General features: G+C 38.0%; 1 pseudogene; it reads right to left on the bottom strand.

Moving 5' to 3' along the window:
• Positions 1-8,531: 8,531 nt before the first annotated feature.
• On the bottom strand, positions 8,532-9,442 carry LOC123590830 (annotated as a pseudogene).
• Between the last annotated feature and the right edge of the window lie 562 nt (positions 9,443-10,004).

Below are 10,004 nucleotides of genomic sequence, written 5' to 3'. Positions count from 1 at the left end.
TGATGATACTACTCTGCAGAAAGATTGGAAGCATTGCCTATTTCCATGGGATGAGAATGAAAGATGAGCTTCCCACTCAGCCCACTGACAGCACCCTGCCTGGGAAATCAGAGTGAGCTGCTTTCATTGTGTAGGGGATGGACCACCTGCTCCTCTCTTGGCTCTGATGACAGTAGGTGATGGAGGAATTAGAGAGCCACCTGCGACAGTCAGCAATCTTCTCAGGCCTGGCATCATTGCTAGGTAGAGGAAATCACTGCAATACCATTTATGCAGGGTGGGAACGTGGAGTTGAAGATCAGCTCCCTGTCTGGTTCCTCCGAAGCTGCAGAGGTTGAAGTGTGTTTTTGTTTGGCTGGAGTAGGGCAGCTATTCCCCAAGGGTTCTCCATTGTTAGGCCACGTTTTTCCTGGTCCTTTGGTTAGGAGAAACAGCCTTTTTGAGGAATTTTTATATTTTTATGCCTGTTGGTGGTTCTGGATCGAAAGCTTCTGAATTTCCCTGTGTGGAATATACAAGAGGTGATAGAAAACCCAGAGGTCTCACTGTCGTGTTGTTCCTCAATTCTTGAGGTCCCTAGGTAGTCTTCCTTCTTCTTTCACGTTTCACAGTCTTCTTATGCTTGCTTGTTGTGTTCTCTGAAGGTTTTTTTAGTTGTAAGATCTGTGAAAAATGCTTCTACTCCATCTTTGCTGGAACTAGAAGTAATCTTTAGTTTTTTTCTTAATGTATATTTATTTTTGAGAGAGAGAGAGAGAGAGAGAGCCAGCAGGGGAAGGGCAGAGAGAGAGGGAGACACCGAATCGAAGCAGGCTCCAAGCTCTGAGCTGTCAGCACAGAGCTCGATGCGGGGCTCAAACTCATGAGCAGAGAGATCATGACCTGAGCCAAAGTCAGTCATTTAACCAACTGAGCCACCCAGGCACCCCAATCTTTAGGTTTTAAGGATACTTCATGCAGTATAGATTCTAAGGTGACAATTTATTTCTTTATTTTTGTGTATGTATGTATGCATGTATGTATTTATTTATTTACCTATGTTGAGGTATAATTGACATACAAAAATGCTATATGTATATAATCATCTTGATGAATCTGAAGTATACACTTGTGAAAATGTCATGATAAACAATGCCATAAACTTTACTATCATCTCTAAAAGTACCCTTTTTCCCTGTTTTTTTTTCTTCCTGTGTGCTGAGAATATTTAACATAAGATCTACTGTCTTTTTTTTTTTTTTTCAACGTTTATTTATTTTTGGGACAGAGAGAGACAGAGCATGAACGGGGGAGGGACAGAGAGAGAGGGAGACACAGAATCGGAAACAGGCTCCAGGCTCTGAGCCATCAGCCCAGAGCCCGACGCGGGGCTCGAACTCACGGACTGCGAGATCGTGACCTGGCTGAAGTCGGACGCTTAACCGACTGCGCCACCCAGGTGCCCCAAGATCTACTGTCTTAACAAATTTTTCAGTATTATTAACTAGAGGTATTGTACTCTATAGTAGATCTCTAGGACTTATTCATCTTCCATACCTGAAACCATGTACCCTTTGATGAATACTCCCCCAATTCTCCCTCTCCTAGCCCCTGCCAACTAGCATTCTACTCTCTGTGTCTATGAATTCAGTGTCTTTAGATTCCACATATAAGTGAGATCAAACAGTATTTGTCTTTCTCTGTGTGACTTATCTTTATTATTTATATAAATACACTTATCAATACCAAAATCAATCATCATTTATTACAGCATTACTTCATTGTACTGCATAAGCACATTATTTTCAGGAGGAATTAGCATTTTCCAGCTTAAAGAACTATTCTCTTTCATATCCAATTTAGAAAGGTAAATATTAACATCCACAAAAACTCTTGTTGGAAGCTTGTCAAGGCACAATGCTAGAAAATTCCTGAATTTTATAATCATACCAAACATATCTGTCCTAGAAAAATTTGCTGAACACATTTCTTGGCTCTATGGTGCATAAATATGGTCTCTATACTCAGCTCAAGTTGAAGATCTTTCCATAAGTTGCTGTACCAAATGTTGAAGTGGTTTAATTTCCATCTGAACTTTTTTTTTCTGCCAGAAATATATCGTTTATTAATGCTTATAATCTGGGCCTTCAGGCTTTTTTTTCTTTCATTTTTATTCCTTGGCTTTTAAAATAAACTTTTATCTGTCCAGTAAATTTAATTATGACATATAGAAGAAAAATGCTGAAAATGTAGTTAATTATTGCAAAGTGGACTTGTCTGTGTAATCACCACCTAGATAAAGAAACAGAACTTACTAACATCCTGAAAGTTTCCCCTTTACCTAAACAAAACACTCTCCCTCTTTTCCCCAAAGTTAATCCATATCCTGACTTCTAACACCATTGATTAATCTTGCCCGTTTTAAGCATTTTACAAATGGATATTTTATGATATGCATTCTTTCATGTTTGGTTTCTTTCACTCAGCATTGTATTTGTGAGATTTATACATGTTTTTGCATGTGGCCGTAAGGTGTTTATTTTCATTGCTATAGAGTACTCCATTGTATGGATATACTTCATCCATATGTGTATTAACCATTTGGATATCCTCTTTTGTGAAGAGCTGTTCAAATGTGTTGCCTGTTGTGTTAGAGTCATCTATCTTCTTACTGATTTGTAAGCATTTAAAATATATTGTCTATGCGACCTTTGTAAGTTGTATATTTTGCTTGTATTTTCTCACTCTCTGCATTGCTTTTTTACTCTCTAGTGTTTCTTGACAAATGAACTTCATCAGGTTATAAACTGATGTAATGGTAAAGTAGTCCAACTTACTAGACTTTTATTTTATAATTAGTGCTTTTTGTTTTCAACTTAAAAAATATTCTTTATCCCAAGATCATGGAGATATTCTTCTAGTTCTCACCTAGAAGCTTTCCTATTTTTTTTCACATTTTTTACATTCAAGGTTATTTATTAAGGAGACTGCATGGTAGAGTTGTAATTAGTTAATTACCATACTCTGTTTTCCAGAGATATAGTCATCCATATCAAAGCAGCAGATGAGTATGTACTTGACAAGAAGCATATCTTAGAAGGAAATAAATCTGTGTATACAACTTCAGAAATTATTTCTTTTCTAAAAACAGCTTTATTGAATTATAATTGGTATATAAATGCACATATTTAATGTATACGTTTTGATGTGTTTGGACTTAGGCATATCCCCATGAAACTAATACCACAACCAAGGTAAAAAACATATACATCGGGGCGCCTGGGTGGCTCAGTCGGTTAAGCGTCCGACTTCGGCTCAGGTCACGATCTCACGGTCCGTGAGTTCGAGCCCCGCGTCGGGCTCTGTGCGGACAGCTCAGAGCCTGGAGCCCGTTTCGGATTCTTTGTCTCCCTCTCTCTCTCTGACCCTCCCCCGTTCATCCTCTCTCTCTCTCTCTGTCTCAAAAGTGAATAAACGTTAAAAAAAAAAATTAAAAAAAAAAACATATACATCATTTCCAAAAGTTTCCTTACATCCCTTTGGTTTTTTGAAAAATGTGTTAAGTGCTCACTTAACAGGAGATCTACCCACTTAACAAATTTTTAAGTGCATAATACAGTATTGTTAACTATAGGCATTACATTGCTTATTCATTTGCATAAATGAAAATTCATACCCATTGAAGAACAACTCCCATTTATCCACCCCCTAAACTCTGGTATGCACCATTCAGTTCTCTACTTCTATGAGTTTGATTATTTGAGATACCTCACATAAGTGAGATTACACAGTATTTGTCCTTCTGTGACTGGCTTATTTCACTTAGGTAATATCCTCCAAGTTCATCCACGTTGTTCCATTTGGCAGGATTTCCTTATTTTTAAAGGCTAACTAGTATAATATCGTATGTATATAACACATTTTCTTTAACCATTCATCATTAATGGACATTCAGGTTTTTTCGTATCTTGCCTATGGTGAATAAGGCTGTAATGAATATGGAAGTGCAGAGATCTTGTTTCTAATGCTTTGGATAAATAGCCAGAAGTGGGATTTCTAAGTTATATGGTAATTCTATGTTTAATGTTTTGAGGAACCTCAAAAAATACTATTCTTTATAGTGGCTGCACCAATTTACCTTCCCACCAACAGTGTACAAGAGTTCCAATTTCTCCACATTCTTACCAACACTTTTGTTCTTTTTCATAATAGTCATCCTACCAAGTGTGAGCTGATATCTCATTGTGATTTTGATTTGCATTTCCTTGATTATTGGTGATGTTGTAACACCTTTTCTTGATTATTTCTGTTATTTTCCTTGATTATTGGCAATGGTGTAACACCTTATCTTATACCTGCTGGCTATTGGTATGTCTTCTTTGGAGGTATGTATGTTTAGTCCCTTTGCCCACTTTTGAAAAGATTTATTATTATTATTATTATTAATTAAACTCTATGTCCAATATGGGGCTTGAACTCATGACCCTGAGATCAGGAGTCACATGTTCCATCTGTGAATGTGTTTTTTGGAAGAGATTAACAATTAAATTGGTAGACTTTGAGTAAAGCAAATTACCTTTCATAATGTGGGTGAATTTCATCCAGCCAGTTGAAGGCCTTCATAGAACAAAGACTGACCTCCCTGAGAAAGAAGGAATTCTACTAGCAGACTGCCTTTGGACTTGAATTGCAACTCTACCCTTAGTCTCTGGCTTGCTGGCCAACCTTCAGATTTTGGATTTACCATACCTCCACAATTGCATGAGCCCATTACTTAAAATAAATGCCTATTTATACACATCCTATTGTTTCTGTTTCTCTGGAGAACCTAATACACATGATATGGAAAACAGTCCCTGGTATGACACCCAATAATTTCCACCTCCTGGTGTCCATGCCTTTGTGTAATTCCCTCCCTTTGAGTACAGATAAAATCATTTACTTGATTCTAACCAATAGAATGTGAAAAATATAGTGGGACTGTAACTTCTCTGATTTGGTTGTGTTATATGACAATGGTAATGTGATGCTACTCCCATGATTATGTTACATCATATAAGACTCCATCTTAGCAGGCTGAAGCAAAATTCTTTTCCTGCTGGCCTTTAAGAAGCAAGTTGTTATGACGTGAACTGCTTATGGAGTGGGTCACATGGCAGGGAACTGCAGGTAGTCTCCAGGGGCTGAGAGCCTCAGTCAGTAGCATCAAGGAACTGAATTCTGTTGATAACCATAGGTACTTGGAAGAGAACTGTAATCTCCAGGAAAGAGGGCAGCCTGGCTGATGCCTTGATTATAGCCTTATGAGACTTTGAACAGAAGACCTAGATAAGCTGTGTTTAGACTTCTGACCCATAGAAACTGTGAGATAATAAATGTGTCCTGTTTTAGGTCACCTGGGTGGCTCAATCAGTTGAGCATCTGACTCTTGATTTTGGCTCAGGTCATGATTTCACCATTTCATGGGTTTGAGCTGTGCATTGGCCTCTGTGATGACAGCCTAGAGCCTGTGTGGGATTCTTCTTCTCTCTCTACCCCTCTCCCACTCATGCTTGATCTCTCACTCTCAAAATAAATAAATAAGTAAACTTAAAAAAAGTGTGCTGTTTTAACTTATAAAAATTGTGGTAATTTGTTATGCAACAAGAGAAAAATTAATATGGATGGCTATTGCTAAGTGCTATTGGCATTTTAGAAGAAGATAATAAAAAGCTGAGCATGATTAATAAGTGTTCAAAAAGCCTGAAGGCCTGTCTGGTAGCTTGCATAGAGGCTCCCATCTCTTATAGTGAGAGTGCAAGGAATATTAGAGATCAAGCCTTCAGTAGCTGGAAAATATGCCATGTAGAGCATATGTTGGGTTCAGTGTGAGAATCATAACAAAGGTTTGTGGGGTTCTGAGAGACAAGGCTAAACCATCTTCACTGGAGAGTTACACATTTTTTGAAAAAAACTCCTGGTGTGCTAATTGACCTTTCTAGGTACAGAGCATATGACCATGGGATAGCAAGTGGTCATGCTTCTGGAATTACCAATCAAGAACTGAGTTTGGACAGACCAACCATGTTATAATATTGAGCAGGCCTGACAGCAGTACATCATAAGATGCAAGTGGTACATCTGGGATTGAGCAAGTTTCTTGTACACAAAGGGAGCAGGGAGGACTATGTGGAACCCATGTGATACACTTAACTGTCATTAATCAGAAAAGGCCACATAATCATATGGCAGGAATATGGAAGGATTCCTCTCTTTCCTTTAACTTATTTCATTCCACATGTGTTTTCACCATTTGAAGTACCTAATAAGTGTCATGAACTTTAAATATATACTTTCTTACTTCCATAACAATCTTGAATTATGTGTTCTTTCCTCCACCTTACTACTGACATGGATAAGATCTAGTTTAATTATGTCTTAGAGAGAATCACTAATCACTAATACCACAGAGCTAAGACTTGTGTGTCTGTACTGGGTGGAGAAGAGTCTTGGATAGGATGTGGAAAAATGAATTGTGTGTGGCAAGATAACTTTTGAGATAATGAATTAAGGGTTTTATAACTTTTATTTCTGAAAGCCTGAACCTACTGAGAATATAGTACAAAGATTAAAAAAAGGCTAAATAGATTTTGTGGGTACTCCACATAGAAGGCAGCCTATGCATTCCTCCCTGGCGGCTACAACTCAATGGGATTCACTACATGGTACTAGATCCTAGGCCTAAGATTCCTAGGCCCTTTCTTTCCCAAAGATTTCCAGTTACAAGCATGGCATGGAAACAGAAGAACTAGTGGACATGAAAGGACATGCAGGTGGGGCCAGTGGATATTTTCTTGGTTATTGCCTAGAAGAGCTTCTCCATGGCCTTGGTAAGACCAAGGACCTTTGTATTACCTGGGTTGGGGTTAGGGGGACAATGGCTGAGGCTATCTTCAGCTCAATGGAAGAGGTGCATGGAGTAAAATTTAACTCCATTCAAAATACAGTTGGTAAGTAAAAGTAGACACAATCTTTGACTTTATGGAGTTTAGTGTTTAGTGAAAGAGAGGGCCTAGTGTCTAGAGCAGTAGACATCAATTAATAAAATAATAACAACAAATATGTCATATGGTTAGGGGGTTATTCATTCTCAAAGTTTGGTGAAAAAGATAAGAAAAATCATTATCTTCAGCTATACCCTTTGTTTTTATCTATCCTTAGCAAACTAAATATGTCCTTTAATTACTCTTTTAGCTTGCTAATCTCATTTAATAATCAAGCTTTGCTTAGCCCACTGCTCAGAATTCCCACAAGTCTTTCTTTCTCATTTTATTTTAAAAAGCATTTTCTGTATCCAGTGATTTCCAGTGGACAGAGTGTGAGTAGGATTGAGGGAATGAAGATTCATTTCCCCTCATGTAATTTTTAGTATAAGAAAAGACTCATTAATTCTTTACCTCTGGCATCAAGACTGCTGATCCATATACCAGTTCCTTAGTCTTGTAAATCAGCTTGGAATATCCCTCTACTCCTAAGTATCCCTGGAATTTCTTGCCTGTTTTCTAGCTACCTTACTCCCTACTTTGTCCCTTCCTGACATTGAAAGGGATGAGGAAAGTTAGAAGATGTGTCTGAATTGGTGGTAGTAAAAGCCTAGTTGCAACTTGGGCTTTCTGATTCCTGGTACAGCGTATGTCTTCCTAGAGCATCAGATAAACAGTAGAAAATTATGATGAAAGAAAAGGGTAGTGGGGAAGAGGCACCAACTTGAAAGGCCAAAACTGGGCACTTAAAAATTATTCTTTATTCATTGGTTAATTTTGTAAGCTTTTGTGTTTGAGATTGGATTGTTTTTGAATGTAAAACAAAATCATTACAGCGAATAACTTGGATAACAGAATAGAATGCAAGTTTAAGCTGTCACTTACATTTTATCTGTCCCATTAATCTTTTTAAGCCTGTTAAGATGACATTCCAAAAAGGAAAACAAATGCACACAGACATATACAGAGACACACAGATGATAAGAATATGAAATTCTATTTTGAAAAAAGGCTGGGTTTTTATAAAAAGTTGTACAACTTTTAAGCAAATGGTTTTAGAGGAAAATTTTAGCCTACATTTATATCTCCCTGAAAAGTGAGAGAGACAGAGTAATGAGTATTATCCAATAGAGTGATAGCAGGGTCATTCCTTTAGACCTAGATTCTCATGACTGATGTTCCTAAGAAATTAGGCACTCAGATCAGGACATATCAGTACAAGAGGGGTAGCTGAGCACTCATATGATAGTAATTGATGCTGTCAAATTTCTTAGTCCTATAAGTAAAAACAGGTGTATTGTTATAAATATTTACTGCAGAATTATTCCCATGTGTTTCTCAGAATAGATCGAACTAAAAAATTAATATGTATATCAATAGTGGGCACTAGGTGTAGCAGAATGGGGCTGTATATATATAACTATGAACAATATACAATTAGGGAAAAATAAAACAGAGGTCAAGAATTCTTCTATAATTTGTCATTCTGTCCTCACTAGTCCTTTAGTTATTTGAGATGGATGTAACCTTTCAGATCATGTCTTTGAAAGCTTGTACTACTTGCTTGTTCCTCAGAGTATAAATGAAGGGATTCATCACTGGGGCAATGGAGGTGGTAAGCACTGACACCACCTTATTAATAGCAACCCCTTCTTTTGCATGAGGTTTGATATAGATAAAGATGCATCTTCCATAAGTAATAGAGACCACAATTATATGGGGAGAACAAGTAGAAAAAGCCTTTTTCCTTTGCTGGGCAGAAGGGAATCTGAGAATGGTCCTGATGATGTATGTGTAGGACGGAATTACACACACCAAGGTGAAAATGAGTGTCAGCACAGCCAGGACCAAGACAAATTGCTCTATAAACTCTGTGTCTGAGCAGGTAATCTTCAGGATGGAAGTAGCATCACAGCCAAAGTGACATATGACATTGGAGTCACAAAACTTGAGCTCAAGCCCATGCCAAATGGTGGGATGACAATGATCAGAGCAATGATGCAGGTTCCAATCAGGAACTTGATGCAGACCCTGTTATTCATGAAGGTTATGTAATGCAGGGGTTTGCAGATGGCAACATAGCGGTCATAGGACATGGCTGTCAGGAGAAAAAACTCAATTACACCCAAGACAGTAACAAAAAATAATTGAGTGGCACATGCACTGTAAGTAACGTTATTGTCCCCAGATGCCATTGTGTAGAGGAATCTGGGAATGCAAACAGTTGTAAATGACACTTCCAAGATGGAGAAATTCCAGAGGAAAAAATACATGGGACTTTTAAGGTGGGAATCCACCAAGGTGAGAGTGATGATGGTCAGATTCCCTACAACACTTAACAAGTAAATTAGAAACAAAAAAATAAAAAGCAGAATCTGTAGATTTGGGTCATCTGTTAGTCCCACCAGGATGAATGTTGTTATTGCTGTATAATTTTTCATCACGGATTCCTGACTATGGCTTGGTCTGTATATAAAAATAAGAGAGAAATTAGATCAGAGAGAGAGACTGTCAGCACAAGCTGGCAGTGGGTTGAGTTGAAAATGTTAGCTGAGCCAGGATTTTATTTTATGTGCCACCTGTTAATGAAGATATGCTTGTCATCTTAGTTCCATGTGAGGCAAACAGGGTTGACTGGTTAAAGTTCTGAAGTTAAATCTTTCAGCCTCTGCTTTCTACTCACTGTAGTAATCCAAATTCTCATCTAAAGTATTTTATGCCTTTCTGCTCTCTTCTCTTTCTAAACTACACAAAAACACTCTTTCAAGTCCATTCTAGAGATAGAACCAGAATGATCTTTTAAAATAATACATGGGGCACCTGGGTGGCTCAGTCTGTTTAAGTGTCCAACTCTTGATTTTGGTTCAGGTCATGATCTCAAGGTTCGTGGGATTGAGTCCTGCTTTGGGCTCTGGGCTGACAGCCAGCCTGGAGCCTACCTGGGATTCTCTCTTTCCTCCCTCCCCCCAACCCCCTCTCAAAATAAGCAAGTAGACATTAAAG

The sequence above is a fragment of the Leopardus geoffroyi genome, chromosome B4 (genome assembly GCF_018350155.1).
Source record: "Leopardus geoffroyi isolate Oge1 chromosome B4, O.geoffroyi_Oge1_pat1.0, whole genome shotgun sequence".
Classification (NCBI taxonomy): domain Eukaryota; kingdom Metazoa; phylum Chordata; class Mammalia; order Carnivora; family Felidae; genus Leopardus; species Leopardus geoffroyi.
Note: the sequence above shows the minus strand (reverse complement) of the source record. Positions and strands in the feature narration are given on the sequence as shown.